Below are 14,857 nucleotides of genomic sequence, written 5' to 3' on the forward strand. Positions count from 1 at the left end.
AGGGTGCTTTGAAGTATAATTTTGAACCAGTGTCAAGTTTTGTTAAGAGCATCTTTGTTCTAATGACATGTTGTTTTTTGGGGGGAAAGGTAATAAAATAGTTTGGAATTAAAGTGAGTGGGCTTAAATCTCACACACAGTTCATAGATATTCCTTCACTACATTCATAAAATTGTATCAATAAGAGGCAGTATGAAATTAAAAAATAATTGAATAAGGTCTTGAGAGCTGAAGTTATATAAGTATTAATTATTTTTATTACTAGTAAATTCCTTTGAGGGATTGTTATTTAAATAAAAGAGCAAAGTTGCAATGATACATTCTAAATCCACCAGTGATGAAGCTTATTTGTCAGAGTATGTGCCTTACTGGAATTCTGGAAAGGATTTTGAGCCTCATTTTACCTAGTATAAGAAAGAAAACTCTGTAACTCCTTAAAAGTACAACCAAAAAAGAGGTATTTTCTCTACTTTCTTCCTCTGTGTGTGTGTGTGTGTGTGTGTGTGTGTGTGTGTGTGTCTGTCACCTGTGTGAAAGATGACAGAAGCAGATAAAGCTACTGGAGTTTTCTAAAAATAAAATGTACTGCAGAAAAGCTCTGTGATTTTACTGGGAGTGCCAAGATATCAGTGCATCAGTAGGCAAGGGGATAAAAAGGGTATAAAAATTTCATTTCCTTAAACTCCACACTTTCCTGGAACAATGTAAAGAAGAGAGCAGTACTGCCAAATAAGACCTAAACTTGAAATGCCAAAGTCTCTCGAAAGCAGTTTCTCAAAGATGATATTTTAGGGCGAAAGATTGGCAAACCTTCACTTCCTAGTGTTTCTTTATCTTATTTATGTGACTGCTAAAGCTGAAAATAATAATTTGGAAATTGGAGTCAAATATAAGAAAGTAGGGTATTTTAATTTGAAATATCAGACCCAAGTCACCTTGTGTTTTTCTCCTTAAACCTGCTTTTAGGCATCTATCAGTTTATACATTCTAATTCAAACCTGCTCCTCTATAAAGTCATCATCAGCTCAGCAGAATAACTCCCTCTTTATCACAGGAATTCCAGGAGCATTTATTTGTGGCAATTCTCACATGGCTGCTTTATAGAGCCCTGAATAACTAGAATAATGGTTTGGAGCCCAGGCCTCGCTTTGTCAGGAAGAATTAGCAGAATGCTGGGCAGCTCTTTACAGAATTTAATCTGAGATAAAGAATGTGACCAATAATTAGAATTTAAATCCTTTCCAACACGTTCTCATTCTTGATATTACATTTAACTCAATAGCTGTACCTTGTGGATCTTCTTCAACCTCACTATTTAGTCTAATCCAGCTATTGTATCCTCCATCTCAGTGCTTCCTAGTCTTTTTCTTTAGGAGTCAGGGAATTATGTGCCTGATCAGGCAGGTTTCCCCTGGAGAAAGATTACTGCCATTGGAGAAAGATATGTCAGTGGTAACTTGCAACAGCTATGACACATTGGTCAAGTAACTCGAATTCTTCATGCCGACGTGATCTGCAGATCAAAGCTTTGACTAAATCATGAGAGTGTGGTGCATGTGTGTGTGTGTTTCTGTGTATACATATAGAACATAAATATAAAAATTTGCATGTAAAAATTCCATAATGTACACATAATATACACAATTTTATGTATGTATACATAAAATTTTAAATTTATGGGTTCTAGGGCACACAATAACCATGTGTGTAAAGTTTAATTAATTTCCAAATAATTAAAAATGGTTTTCATATTTGTGGTATTAATTGTTCACTACCCCCAAATCTCTCATGTTTGACAGTTAGATGAGCCATTCCCTTCTGATACACACCCTAAGAAAAACTTTTCATAGTGTTTGACACTGCACTGTAATACTTGGTTCATTGGCTGCCTTCCCACTAGATATAGAGTTCTGAGGTCAGAGTCTACATCATTTATTTCTATTGCCTTGCAACTAGAATTTAACCTGATATATATAGAGATGCCAAAGTTTAATAAAAGTAATGATTTTGCTATACATTTTGCTTAGGTATTAGTTTGCTAATTATAGCAATGAGAGAAAGAGAGACAAAGAGAGAGACAGAACAAACAAATCCCTATAGAGATTTATTTTGAAATAAAATTTTGACTTATTATTAAGGTTTTCCCGGTATTTGTCTTTTATTTAGCGTATGATCAGAATTTTTTTTTTACTGAAAGGAAAGAATCTGTGATATGTGTTTACCCTGCACAACATTTAGTAGAGTCAGCAGGAATCAGGCATATGAGACCTCTCACTGAGACTTTATCATTTCTTTTTGTCACTCAAGGGGGAGTTCAAATAAGACAGGCTACCTTTGTGGACATTTAATCATCAGTCACACTTCCTTTACGTTTTCAGAATAAAACCAATTCTGTTAAATAATTTTTATCCCAATTATAAAACTCAACTGACCCTGTTCAACATAAATTATGAGTATCTCTAACTGTGGAAATCTCCAAAAATAGGTTCACCATTGCTTTCCCTCTCTACCTCCAGTTACTCTGTTTCCAGTTGCCTTCTGAACATCCCTGTGAATTTTTGCATTTGAACAACTAATTGTACATATTTTAAAAAGAAAAAAACCTTCCCTCCCAGATCAGCTATGTTTCTTCTCTTTTATCCATGCCTCTTAATGCCAACTCTGTCCTCTTCACTCCACATGTTTCCCTCCCAAGCACCACATCAATTGTTCTGGCTTAAGGCCATCTCTGAGTGACCTTTACTTCTCTTTGTCTTGATCACCCCTCTCTAGGCCAACAGTTGCCAGGTACCTCCTTTCTGGATAAAAATCATTATAATTACTTTTCTCTTCATTACCTCTGCCAGTGTTCTTGCACAAGATCTAATTATATTCTTAAAATATTGAATTAATATATGTTAATTCTGAAGAAATTAGTCATTTTAGTTTAAAAATTCAATGCAGTGAAAGGCTTGCCTTTTCTAATATATAGTTATAATTAACATCTAGAATTTTATTGTTATACCTAAACACTCCTCCATTTTTGAGTTCTCTATGTTTTAAAAATAACAATATTAATAACTTGAGTATCAACATTATTAATGCCATCATGATTGACTGTAAAATGCCTTTAGACCCATTTTTTTTTCTTTTCTATTTTATCAGCAGAAATTGTACAAATAAAATCCTGAATGAACCTCAACATGTATAAGAGATGAAGCCCTGAAAAATGGGGTAGAAGATACAGAGACTGCACTGCTATGATCTCCCTCCCTTGTTCCACAGGAAGGTGCCTACTGAGGGACCACCATAAAACATTAGGGCTCCGAGGAATATGTTTCAGAAACTGTTGTAAAAAACTGACATTTCACTAAAAGAGTTTTGGGTAACCTATAAAACTATTTAGAGATTACGTAGAAACTATTTAGAAAACTAGCTAAAACATTCAATTGTTATTTGTAGCAGTTAAGTTCTATAGATTACCCACAAACACTGAATTGGCAAATACTGAACCATTGCTCCTAGGGGAAATACAACCTTGGTTCCTGTGAGCAACTGGTCACAATAGTTTCATCAACCAGTCAAACATAACCTTATTTCATGTGTGCTTCTGTTCAAAGACAACTTTTTAAATACACAGTTGACACTTGAACAACATGGATTTGAACTGTGTGGGTCCATTTATATGCACAGTTTTTTTTTCAGTAGTAAACACTACAGTAACTGGCTTTTGAAATAGTAAATACTACTACTGTAAATACTACTATTCACTATTATAAATCCTATATGATCTATGGTTGGTTGAGTCCTTGGATACAGAACCATGGATTTGGAGGGTCAACTAAAAGTTATATGTGGGTTTTTTACTGCACTGAGGGTGGGTGTTTCTAGTCTCTGCTTTGGTCAAGGGTCAGCCATATATTGTTGACTCATTAACACTGAACTCACAGCCAACAGCACTTTAACTCAGGGCTGAACAAATCTTATTTAACACATGAATTTTCTTTGTAAGGAACATCACAGCATTTTTGAGGTTTAGAACACTAGTTAGCACACCAGCTCTATGCTTGGGGGGACATTTTATACAATGAAATCACCTAAAAAAAGTACAAAGATGAAAAAAATGTAAATGTCGCTCAAAATAGACCATGAAAAGGACCCTTATTTACTATGAGAGCTAACAAAAGAAGGCAGAGGCTCATTTTGTTCAACTTCAACAGGGACTCAAATTTTTCACTGATATTGTGCATGTTCTCAAATGATGGAGAAAGAACCATGATTACTGATTTGGGGGTTCCAAATATATTTTGGTGAGTAGGCAAATTTGTAAATACAAATTCATGAATAATAAAGATAGACTGTAGTCAATTTCTTGTAACAGGAATGAAAGACAACATATTCGATGCTGACATATCTTCAATGTGACTCCACCTTAATGAATATTATCCAGCTCCTTAAGAGGATGCAAAGATAGCCATTTGCAGAGGAAGTAGAAAAAGATTTCTTGCATGCTCTCACTAGCATTACCTTGAAGTTTTTCCTTTAACTAATATTGTTTAATAACATAGAATTAAATATGTTTTTTGGAAAAAATGAGAAATACAAAAAATTAATTCATGATAACCTGTAATTCAGAAATTAGAAAAATCAATGATAGAAACTTTATTCTACTTGCTAATTTAAGGCTATTATAAAATTTGGATACTTTTTTTTTCACCAAACTTCATGAACAGAACAACTTTCCAAAACGTAAGAACTTTAAAACAGAATTTTTGGTAGCTACACTGTATTGCCTAATATGAATAAACATTATATTTAACTAGTCAACTACTTGTGGATATTTAAATGCTTCCTATGTTTTGCTGTTTCAAAGGGCTGTGATGAGCAATCTTAAAGCCAGATGTTTTGTGTATTTTGTCTCTAGGATGCAGTCCTACAGGTAGAATTCATGCTATATCAATCAAGCTCCCATCAGTAAAACAAAATTCATGCCAAGTGTTTCTATTACAAATCTACTTTCAATAACCTATTTGAAAGACAAATGGAGGGAGATCAACTCGGTGCTTTGCGATGACCTAGAGGGGTGGGATAGGGAGGGTGGGAGGGAGGGAGGCTCAAGAGGCAGGGGAGGGAGGAGAGAAGATGGCGGAAGAGTAAGATGCGGAGATCACCTTCCTTCCCACAGATACAGTAGAAATACATCTACACGTGGAACTGCTCCTACAGAACACCCACTGAACGCTGGCAGAAAACGTCAGACCTCCCAAAAGGCAAGAGACTCCCCCCATACTTGGGTAGGGCAAAAGAAAAAAGAAATAACAGAGACAAAAGAATAGGGACGGCACCTGCACCAGTGGGAGGGAGCTGTGAAGGAGGAAAGGTTTCCACGCACTAGGAAGGACCTTCGGGGGCGGAGACTGCGGGTGGCAGAGGGGGGAAGCTTCGGAGCCACGGAGGAGAGCGCAGCCACAGGGGTGCGGAGGGTAAAGCGGAGAGATTCCCGCACAGAGGCTCGGCGCCAAGCAGCACTCACCAGCCCGAGAGGCTGGTCTGCTCACCCGCCGGGGCGGGTGGGGCTGGGAGCTGAGGCTCGGGCTTCGGTAGGATCGCAGGGAGAGGACTGGGGTTGGCGTCGTGAACACAGCCTGAAGGGGTTAGTGCACCACAGCTAGCCGGGAGGGAGTCCGGGAAAAAGTCTGCAGCTGCTGAAGAGGCAAGAGACTTTTTCTTGCCTCTTTGTTTTGCGGCGCGCAAGGAGAGGGGATTCAGAGTGCTGCCTAAACGAACTTCAGAGACGGGCGCGAGCCGCGGCGATCAGCGCGGACCCCAGAGACGGGCGTGAGACGCGGGGGCTGCTGCTGCCGCCTCCAAAAATCCTGTGTGCGAGCACAGGTCACTCTCCACACCGCCCCTCCCGGAAGCCTGTGCAACCCGCCACTGCCAGGGTCCCGTGATCCAGGGACAACTTCCCCGGGAGAACGCACTGCGCGCCTCAGGCTGGTGTAACGTCATGCTGGCCTCTGCCGCCGCAGGCTCGCCCCGCATCCGTACCCCTCTCTCCCCCGGCCTGAGTGAGCCAGAGCCCCCGAAGCAGCTGCTCCTTTAACCCCGTCCTGTCTGGGTGGGGAACAGATGCCCTCAGGCGGCCTACACGCAGAGGCGGGTCCAAATCCAAAGCTGATCCCCAGGAGCTGTGCGAACAGAGAAGAGAAGGGGAAATCTCTCCCAGCAGCCTCAGAAGCAGAGGATTAAAACTCCACAAACAACTTGATGTGATGAATCTGTTGAATACCTGAATAGACAACGAATCATCCCAAATTCAGGAGGTGGACTTTGGGAGCAGGATATATTAATTTTTCCCCTTTTCCTTTTTTTGTGAGTGTATATGTATATGCTTCTGGGTGAGATTTTGTCTGTATAGCTTTGCTTTATAATAGCTTTATTTTACTTCACTATATTATAGCCTCTTTCTTTCTTTCTTTCTCCCTTTTACTCTGAGCCGTGTGGACGAAAGGCTCTTGGTGCTCCAGCCAGGCATCAGGGCTGTACCTCGGAGGTGGGAGAGCCAACTTCAGGACACTGGTCCACAAGAGACCTCCCAGCTCCACATAATACCAAACGGCAAAAATCTCTCAGAGATCTCCATCCCAACATCAAGACCCAGCAGCACTCAATGACCAACAAGCTACAGTGCTGGACACCCTATGCCAAACAACTAGCAAGACAGGAACACAGCCCCATCCATTAGCAGAGAGGCTGCCTAAAATCATAATAAGGCCACAGACACCCCAAAATACACCACCAGTCGTGGACGTGCCCACCAGAAAGACAAGATCCAGCCTCATCCACCAGAACTCAGGCACTAGTTCCCTCCACCAGGAAGCCTACACAACCCACTGAACCAACCTTAGCCACTGGGGACAGATACCAAAAACAACGGGAACTACGAACATGCAGCCTGTGAAAAGGAGACCCCAAACACAGTAAGATAAGCAAAATGAGAAGACAGAAAAACACACAGCAGATGAAGGAGCAGGGTCAAAACACACCAGACTTAACAAATGAAGAGGAAATAGGTAGTCTACCTGAAAAAGAATTCAGAATAATGATAGTAAGGATGATCCAAAATCTGGGAAATAGAATAGACAAAATGCAAGAAACATTTAACAAGGACGTAGAAGAACTAAAGAGGAACCAAGCAACAATGAAAAACACAATAAATGAAATTAAAAATACTCTAGATGGGATCAATAGCAGAATAACTGAGGCAGAAGAAAGGATAAGTGACCTGGAAGATAAAATGGTGGAAATAACTACTGCAGAGCAGGATAAAGAAAAAAGAATGAAAAGAACTGAGGACAGTCTCAGAGACCTCTGGGACAACATTAAACCCACCAACATTCGAATTATAGGGGTCCCAGAAGAAGAAGAGAAAAAGAAAGGGACTGAGAAAATATTTGAAGAGATTATAGTTGAAAACTTCCCTAATATGGGAAAGGAAATAGTTAATCAAGTCCTGGAAGCACAGAGAGTCCCATACAGGATAAACCCAAGGAGAAACACGCCAAGACACATATTCATCAAACTAACAAAAATTAAATTCAAAGAAAAAATAGTAAAAGCAGCAAGGGAAAAACAACAAATAACACACAAGGGAATCCCCATAAGGTTAACATCTGATCTTTCAGCAGAAACTCTGCAAGCCAGAAAGAAGTGGCAGGATATACCTAAAGTGATGAAGGAGAAAAACCTACAACCAAGATTACTCTACCCAGCAAGGATCTCATTCAGATGTGATGGAGAAATTAAAACATTTACAGACAAGCAAAAGCTGAGAGAGTTCAGCACCACCAAACCAGCTTTACAACAAATGCTAAAGGAACTTCTCTAGGCAAGAAACACAAGAGAAGGAAAACACCTACAATAACAAACCCAAAACATTTAAGAAAATGGGAATAGGAACATACATATCGATAATTACCTTGAATGTAAATGGATTAAATGCTCCCACCAAAAGACACAGGCTGGCTGAATGGATACAAAAACAAGACCCATATATATGCTGTCTACAAGAGACCCACTTCAGACCTAGAGACACATACAGACTGAAAGTGAGGGGATGGAAAAAGATATTCCATGCAAATGGAAATCAAAAGAAAGCTGGAGTAGCAATTCTCATATCAGACAAAATAGACTTTAAAATAAAGACTATTACAAGAGACAAAGAACGATACTATATAATGATCAAGGGATCAATCCAAGAGGAAGGTATGACAATTGTAAATATTTATGCACCCAACATAGGAGCACCTCAATACATAAGGCAAATACTAACAGCCATAAAAGGGGAAATTGACAGCAACACAATCATAGTAGGGGACTTTAACACCCCACTTTCACCAATGGACAGATCATCCAAAATGAAAATAAATAAGGAAACACAAGCTTTAAATGATACATTAAACAAGGTGGACTTAATTGATATTTATAGGACATTCCACCCAAAAACAACAGAATACACATTTTTCTCAAGTGCTCATGGAACATTCTCCAGGATAGATCATATCTTGGGTCACAAATCAAGCCTTGGTAAATTTAAGAAAATTGAAATCGTATCAAGTATCTTTTCCGACCACAACGCTATGAGACTAGATATCAATTACAGGAAAAGATCTGTAAAAAATACAAACACATGGAGGCTACACAATACACTACTTAATAACGAAGTGATCGCTGAAGAAATCAAAGGGGAAATCAAAAAATACCTAGAAACAAATGACAATGGAGATACGACGACCCAAAACCTATGGGACGCAGCAAAAGCAGTTCTAAGAGGGAAGTTTATAGCAATACAAGCCTACCTCAAGAAACAGGAAACATCTCGAATAAACAACCTAACCTTGCACCTAAAGCAATTAGAGAAAGAAGAACAAAAAAACCCCAAAGCCAGCAGAAGGAAAGAAATCATAAGATTAGGTCAGAAATAAATGAAAAAGAAATGAAGGAAACAATAGCAAAAATCAATGAAACTAAAAGCTGGTTCTTTGAGAAGATAAACAAAATTGATAAACCATTAGCCAGACTCATCAAGAGAAAAAGGGAGAAGACTCAAATCAATAGAATTAGAAATGAAAAAGGAGAAGTAACCACTGACACTGCAGAAATACAAAAGATCATGAGAGATTACTACAAGCAACTCTATGCCAATAAAATGGACAACCTGGACGAAATGGACAGATCCTTAGAAATGCACAAACTGCCGAGACTGAACCAGGAAGAAATAGAAAATATGAACAGACCAATCACAAGCACTGAAATTGAAACTGTGATTAAAAACTTTCCAACAAACAAAAGCCCAGGACCAGATGGCTTCACAGGCAAATTCTATCAAACATTTAGAGAAGAGCTAACACCTATCCTTCTCAAACTCTTCCAAAATATTGCAGAGGGAGGAACACTCCCAAACTCATTCTACGAGGCCACCATCACCCTGATACCAAAACCAGACAAAGGTGTCACAAAGAAAGAAAACTACAGGCCAATATCACTGATGAACATAGATGCAAAAATCCTCAACAAAATACTAGCAAACAGAATCCAACAGCACATTAAAAGGATCATACACCATGATCAAGTGGGGTTTATCCCAGGAATGCAAGGATTCTTCAACATACGCAAATCAATCAATGTGATCCACCATATTAACAAATTGAAGGAGAAAAACCATATGATCATCTCAATAGATGCAGAGAAAGCTTTCGACAAAATTCAACACACATTTATGATACAAGCCCTGCAGAAAGTAGGCATAGAGGGAACTTTCCTCAACATAATAAAGGCCATATATGACAAACCCACAGCCAACATTGTCCTCAATGGTGAAAAACTGAAACCATTTCCACTAAGATCAGGAACAAGACAAGGTTGCCCACTCTCACCACTATAATTCAACACAGTTTTGGAAGTGTTAGCCACAGCAATCAGAGAAGACAAAGAAATAAAAGGAATCCAAATCGGAAAAGAAGAAGTAAAGCTGTCACTATTTGCAGATGACATGATACTATACATAGAGAATCCTAAAGATGCTACCAGAAAACCCCTAGAGCTAATCAATGAATTTGGTAAAGTAGCAGGATACAAAATTAATGCACAGAAATCTCTTGCATTTCTATACACTAATGACGAAAAATCTGAAAGTCAAATTAAGAAAACACTCCCGTTTACCATTGCAACAAAAAGAATAAAATATCTAGGAATAAACCTACCTAAGGAGACAAAAGACCTGTATGCAGAAAATTATAAGACACTGATGAAAGAAATTAAAGATGATACAAATAGATGGAGAGATATACCATGTTCCTGGATTGGAAGAATCAACATTGTGAAAATGACTCTACTACCCAAAGCAATCTACAGATTCAATGCAATCCCTATCAAACTACCACTGGCATTTTTCACAGAACTAGAACAAAAAATTTCACAATTTGTATGGAAACACAAAAGACCCCGAATAGCCAAAGCAATCTTGAGAACGAAAAATGGAGCTGGGGGAATCAGGCTCCCTGACTTCAGACTATATTACAAAGCTTCAGTAATCAAGACAGTTTGGTACTGGCACAAAAACAGAAATATAGATCAATGGAACAGGATAGAAAGCCCAGAGATAAACCCACACACATATGGTCACCTTATCTTTGATAAAGGAGGCAAGCATATACAGTGGAGAAAAGACAGCCTCTTCAATAAGTGGTGCTGGGAAAATTGGACAGCTACATGTAAAAGTATGAAATTAGAACACTCCCTGACACCATGCACAAAAATAAACTCAAAATGGATTAAAGACCTAAGTGTAAGGCCAGACACTATCAAACTCTTAGAGGAAAACATAGGCAGAACACTCTATGACATACATCACAGCAAGATTCTTTTTGACCCAGCTCCCAGAGAAATGGAAATAAGAACACAAATAAACAAATTGGACCTAATGAAACTTAAAAGCTTTTGCACAGCAAAGGAAACCATAAACAAGACCAAAAGACAACCATCAGAATGGGAGAAAATATTTGCAAATGAAGCAACTGACAAAGGATTAATCTCCAAGATTTACAAGCAGCTCATGCAGCTCAATAACAAAAAAACGAACAACCCAATCCAAAAATGGGCAGAAGACCTAAATAGACATTTCTCCAAAGAAGATATACAGATGGCCTACAGACACATGAAAGAATGCTCAACATCATTAATCATTAGAGAAATGCAAATCAAAACTACAATGAGATATCATCTCACACCGGTCAGAATGGCCATCATCAAAAAATCTAGAAACAATAAATGCTGGAGAGGGTGTGGAGGAAAGGGAACACTCTTGCACTGTTGGTGGGAATGTAAATTGATACAGCCACTATGGAGAACAGTATGGAGGTTCCTTAAAAAACTACAAATAGAACTACCATACGACCCAGCAATCCCACTACTGGGCATATACCCTGAGAAAACCATAGGTCAAAAAGAGTCATGTACCAAAATGTTCATTGCAGCTCTATTTACAATAGCCAGGACATGGAAGCAACCTAAATATCCATCGACAGATGAATGGATAAAGAAGATGTGGCACATATATACAATGGAATATTACTCAGCCATAAAAAGAAATGAAATGGAGGTATTTGTAATGAGGTGGATGGAGTTAGAGTCTGTCATACAGAGTGAAGTAAGTCAGAAAGAGAAAAACAAATACAGTATGCTAACACATATATACGGAATCTAAGGGAAAAAAAAAAGAAAGGCTATGAAGAACCTAGTGGCAAGACGGGAATAAAGACACAGACCTACTAGAGAATGGACTTGAGGATATGGGGAGGGGGTGGGGTGAGATGTGACAGGGTAAGAGAGTGTCATGGACATATATACACTACCAAATGTAAAATAGATAGCTAGTGGGAAGCAGCTGCATAGCACAGGGAGATCAGCTCGGTGCTTTGTGACCACCTAGAGGGGTGGGATGGGGAGGGTGGGAGGGAGAGAGATGCAAGAGGGAAGAGAAATGGGAACATATTGTATATGTATAACTGATTCACTTTGTTATAAAGCAGAAGTTAACACACCATTGTAAGGCAATTATACTTCAATAAAGATGTTTAAAAAAAAAAAAAGAGGCAGGGGAAATGGGGATATATGTATGCATATGGCTGATTCACTTTGTTGTACAACAGAAATTAACACAGCATTGTGAAGCAATTATACTCTAATAAAGATGTATTAAAAAAAAAAGACAAATTGAACAGTGAAGCAACTCAGAAATTAGCAACATCTTGAAGCTGCTACCCACCTGAGTTTAAAGGATAAAAGAAGAGATAGTGCGGCTGCCACCCAAGAACTGAGGCTGGCTGCTGGGTACCAGTTAGAATCACCACCTGACCAACACAATGGTGATCTGAAGCCACAGATATTTTCAGCCAGATACACTTGCTACTCTCTTTGTCTGCCTGCAATCTCCCATCAATGTTTCTCTTTGGTTCAACCTCCCTGAGTGAAGTCAGGGAAAAATGAGGGACTAGATTGACCACAAAACAGGTGAGTGACTTCACACCACTTCAAAAGTTTTGAAAAACCTGAAGGATTTTTAAATTATGCATTTAATCTTATTACAGAATTACTCAAATGAATGGTTAAATCAATTCATAAAATCCCTTAAGCAGTGTAAGAGAGTCCATTGCTCCATACACTTACATTAATTGTAAATATTACTTTGTGATTTAATTTCCAAATTGGTGGACAAAAAGCCAATCTCATTTTTATTTTCATATTTGTTTGTGATTACTATTGTGGTTTAATACTTTCTCTAATTTTTTTAGACTATTATCTCTCCTAGTAAAATCTTTTTAGCTATCTTCATATCGGCCCTGAAAATTATTGTTAAATTTGTTCTTAGATTGCTGTTATGAGTAGGAAATTGCATTTCATTTCTATTTTCTAGAGACTTATTATTTTTAATTATATTTTTAATTTGAAGAACATCAGATCTTCATAAAATTTGCAAAAATATTTCAAATAGCTTTTATAATTCTTTTACCTAAGTTCACATATTTTTCCTATATTTCACCTATACTTTGCACATTTACTTTATTATTTGTTTCTGAAAAAATTAGCAAGTAATTTGCAGAGATCAGGCACTGTTCTCTTGAATTCTTGTGCATGCTTTTCTTAATAATAAGGACATTCTGATACATAGCTGCAGAACAATGATCAAATTCAGGAAATTTAACATTGTTTAAAACTATCCAGATTAAAATCATGCTCATTTTAAAGTACTGTCTTTTATAGCACCCTATTTTTTTCCATTCAGGAACATGCATTTTATTTGGTTGGAATGTCCTTCAAGACAACAATGTTTGTGAAGTGGAGAGGCCATTGCTTTGTAATATACCCCTCAATTTCCCTTTATCTCATTTCTCATGATTATAATTTCATTTTATTTTAATTTTGCAGCATGCTCAAACATACAGGAATATTTAACAATAGTATAAAGAACTTCTTTCCTGAACTATTAGAGAATAAATTATCCACATGATGCCCTATTACCACCCAATACTTGAGTGTGGAGTTTTCGTAACAAAGATATTCTCCTATAGAACCACAATACAGACATCAAAATCAGTAAATTAATATTAATACATCTCTACCATCTAATCTTCAGAATATATTCATTTTTTGCTAATTGTGATTACAGAAACAGATCCAGTTCAGAATACTGTGTTGCATTTTATTGTTTGTTTGTTTTATTCTCTAACTGAAATAATTCCTCAATCTTTCTTTGACTTTCAGGACCTTGACATTTTCAAGGGTTAATGGCCAAATATTTCACAGAATGTCCTTCAATTTGGATTTTTCTGATGTTCTTATGATTAAATACAGCAGAAGTGGTGATGGTGTGTTTTCTTTGTGTTCTATCAGGTGGCACATCAAATATGACCCATATTTGGTGATAGGCACTTTGACTACGTGATTAGGGAGGTGTTAGGTTTCTATACTATGTAAATATCAAATATCACTTTATTCATTAATTTATTTATATTAGTGTGGGCTCATGGATTCCCATTTATCAACAGATTATAATTGGTAACTATTATTCGTTATTTTGCTGCCCATTTTCTCCCAGATTTGGCTGACAGTGGGAATACCTTTACGTTAGCTTCTGTGCCTTTTTGATTTGCTCCCGTCATTCTCATCTAATCCCTGAAGGCCTTCAGAGCAAAAATTGAAAACACAAGTTAGAAAAGGAAATAGCCTCATTACCTGAAATCCTGAAATACAACACCTGGCAGAACATTTTGAAAGGTCTTTAGAAAAAAAAAAAAAAGACACAACCCAAACCCAAAGTAAACTATGACTCTGAAGATCAAACATTCAGGTGGCCCACTTCCTATCCACATGTTGGCAATGGTACTTGTAGAAACTATACGGGACACTGTAAAAAAAACTTAGTCCCATTTTACAAAAGGAAAATCAAGACACAGGAAAAGCCATTAATTCAGATCAATGAAAGTTCTCCAAAGAAGGAAAAAGCAACCAATATCAAACTTTATCCTTGAACACTCAAGGTGAATTAACTAAATATAGAAAGTCAATCCCATTATTTCCTAGAGGATATGAGCACTACTCTTTCTACGTTAATCAACTTTAATCAACTTCTTCCTAAGAGTACACATACCATACAGGCAGTAGGTATTTCAAATAACCCACAGATTTTTATCTATCTCCAAGACCTTAACTGTAAATCTTGGCCATTAACTGACGAAAAAAAAAAAAAAAAAAAAAGTCCTCCTGTTCTGTTATTCCACCCCTGCAAACTTAATGAGGAAAGACTTTGTAAATGGAG

This window comes from Balaenoptera borealis (assembly GCF_965194805.1).
Source record: "Balaenoptera borealis genome assembly, chromosome: 2".
In the NCBI taxonomy this organism is placed as follows: Eukaryota; Metazoa; Chordata; class Mammalia; order Artiodactyla; family Balaenopteridae; genus Balaenoptera; species Balaenoptera borealis.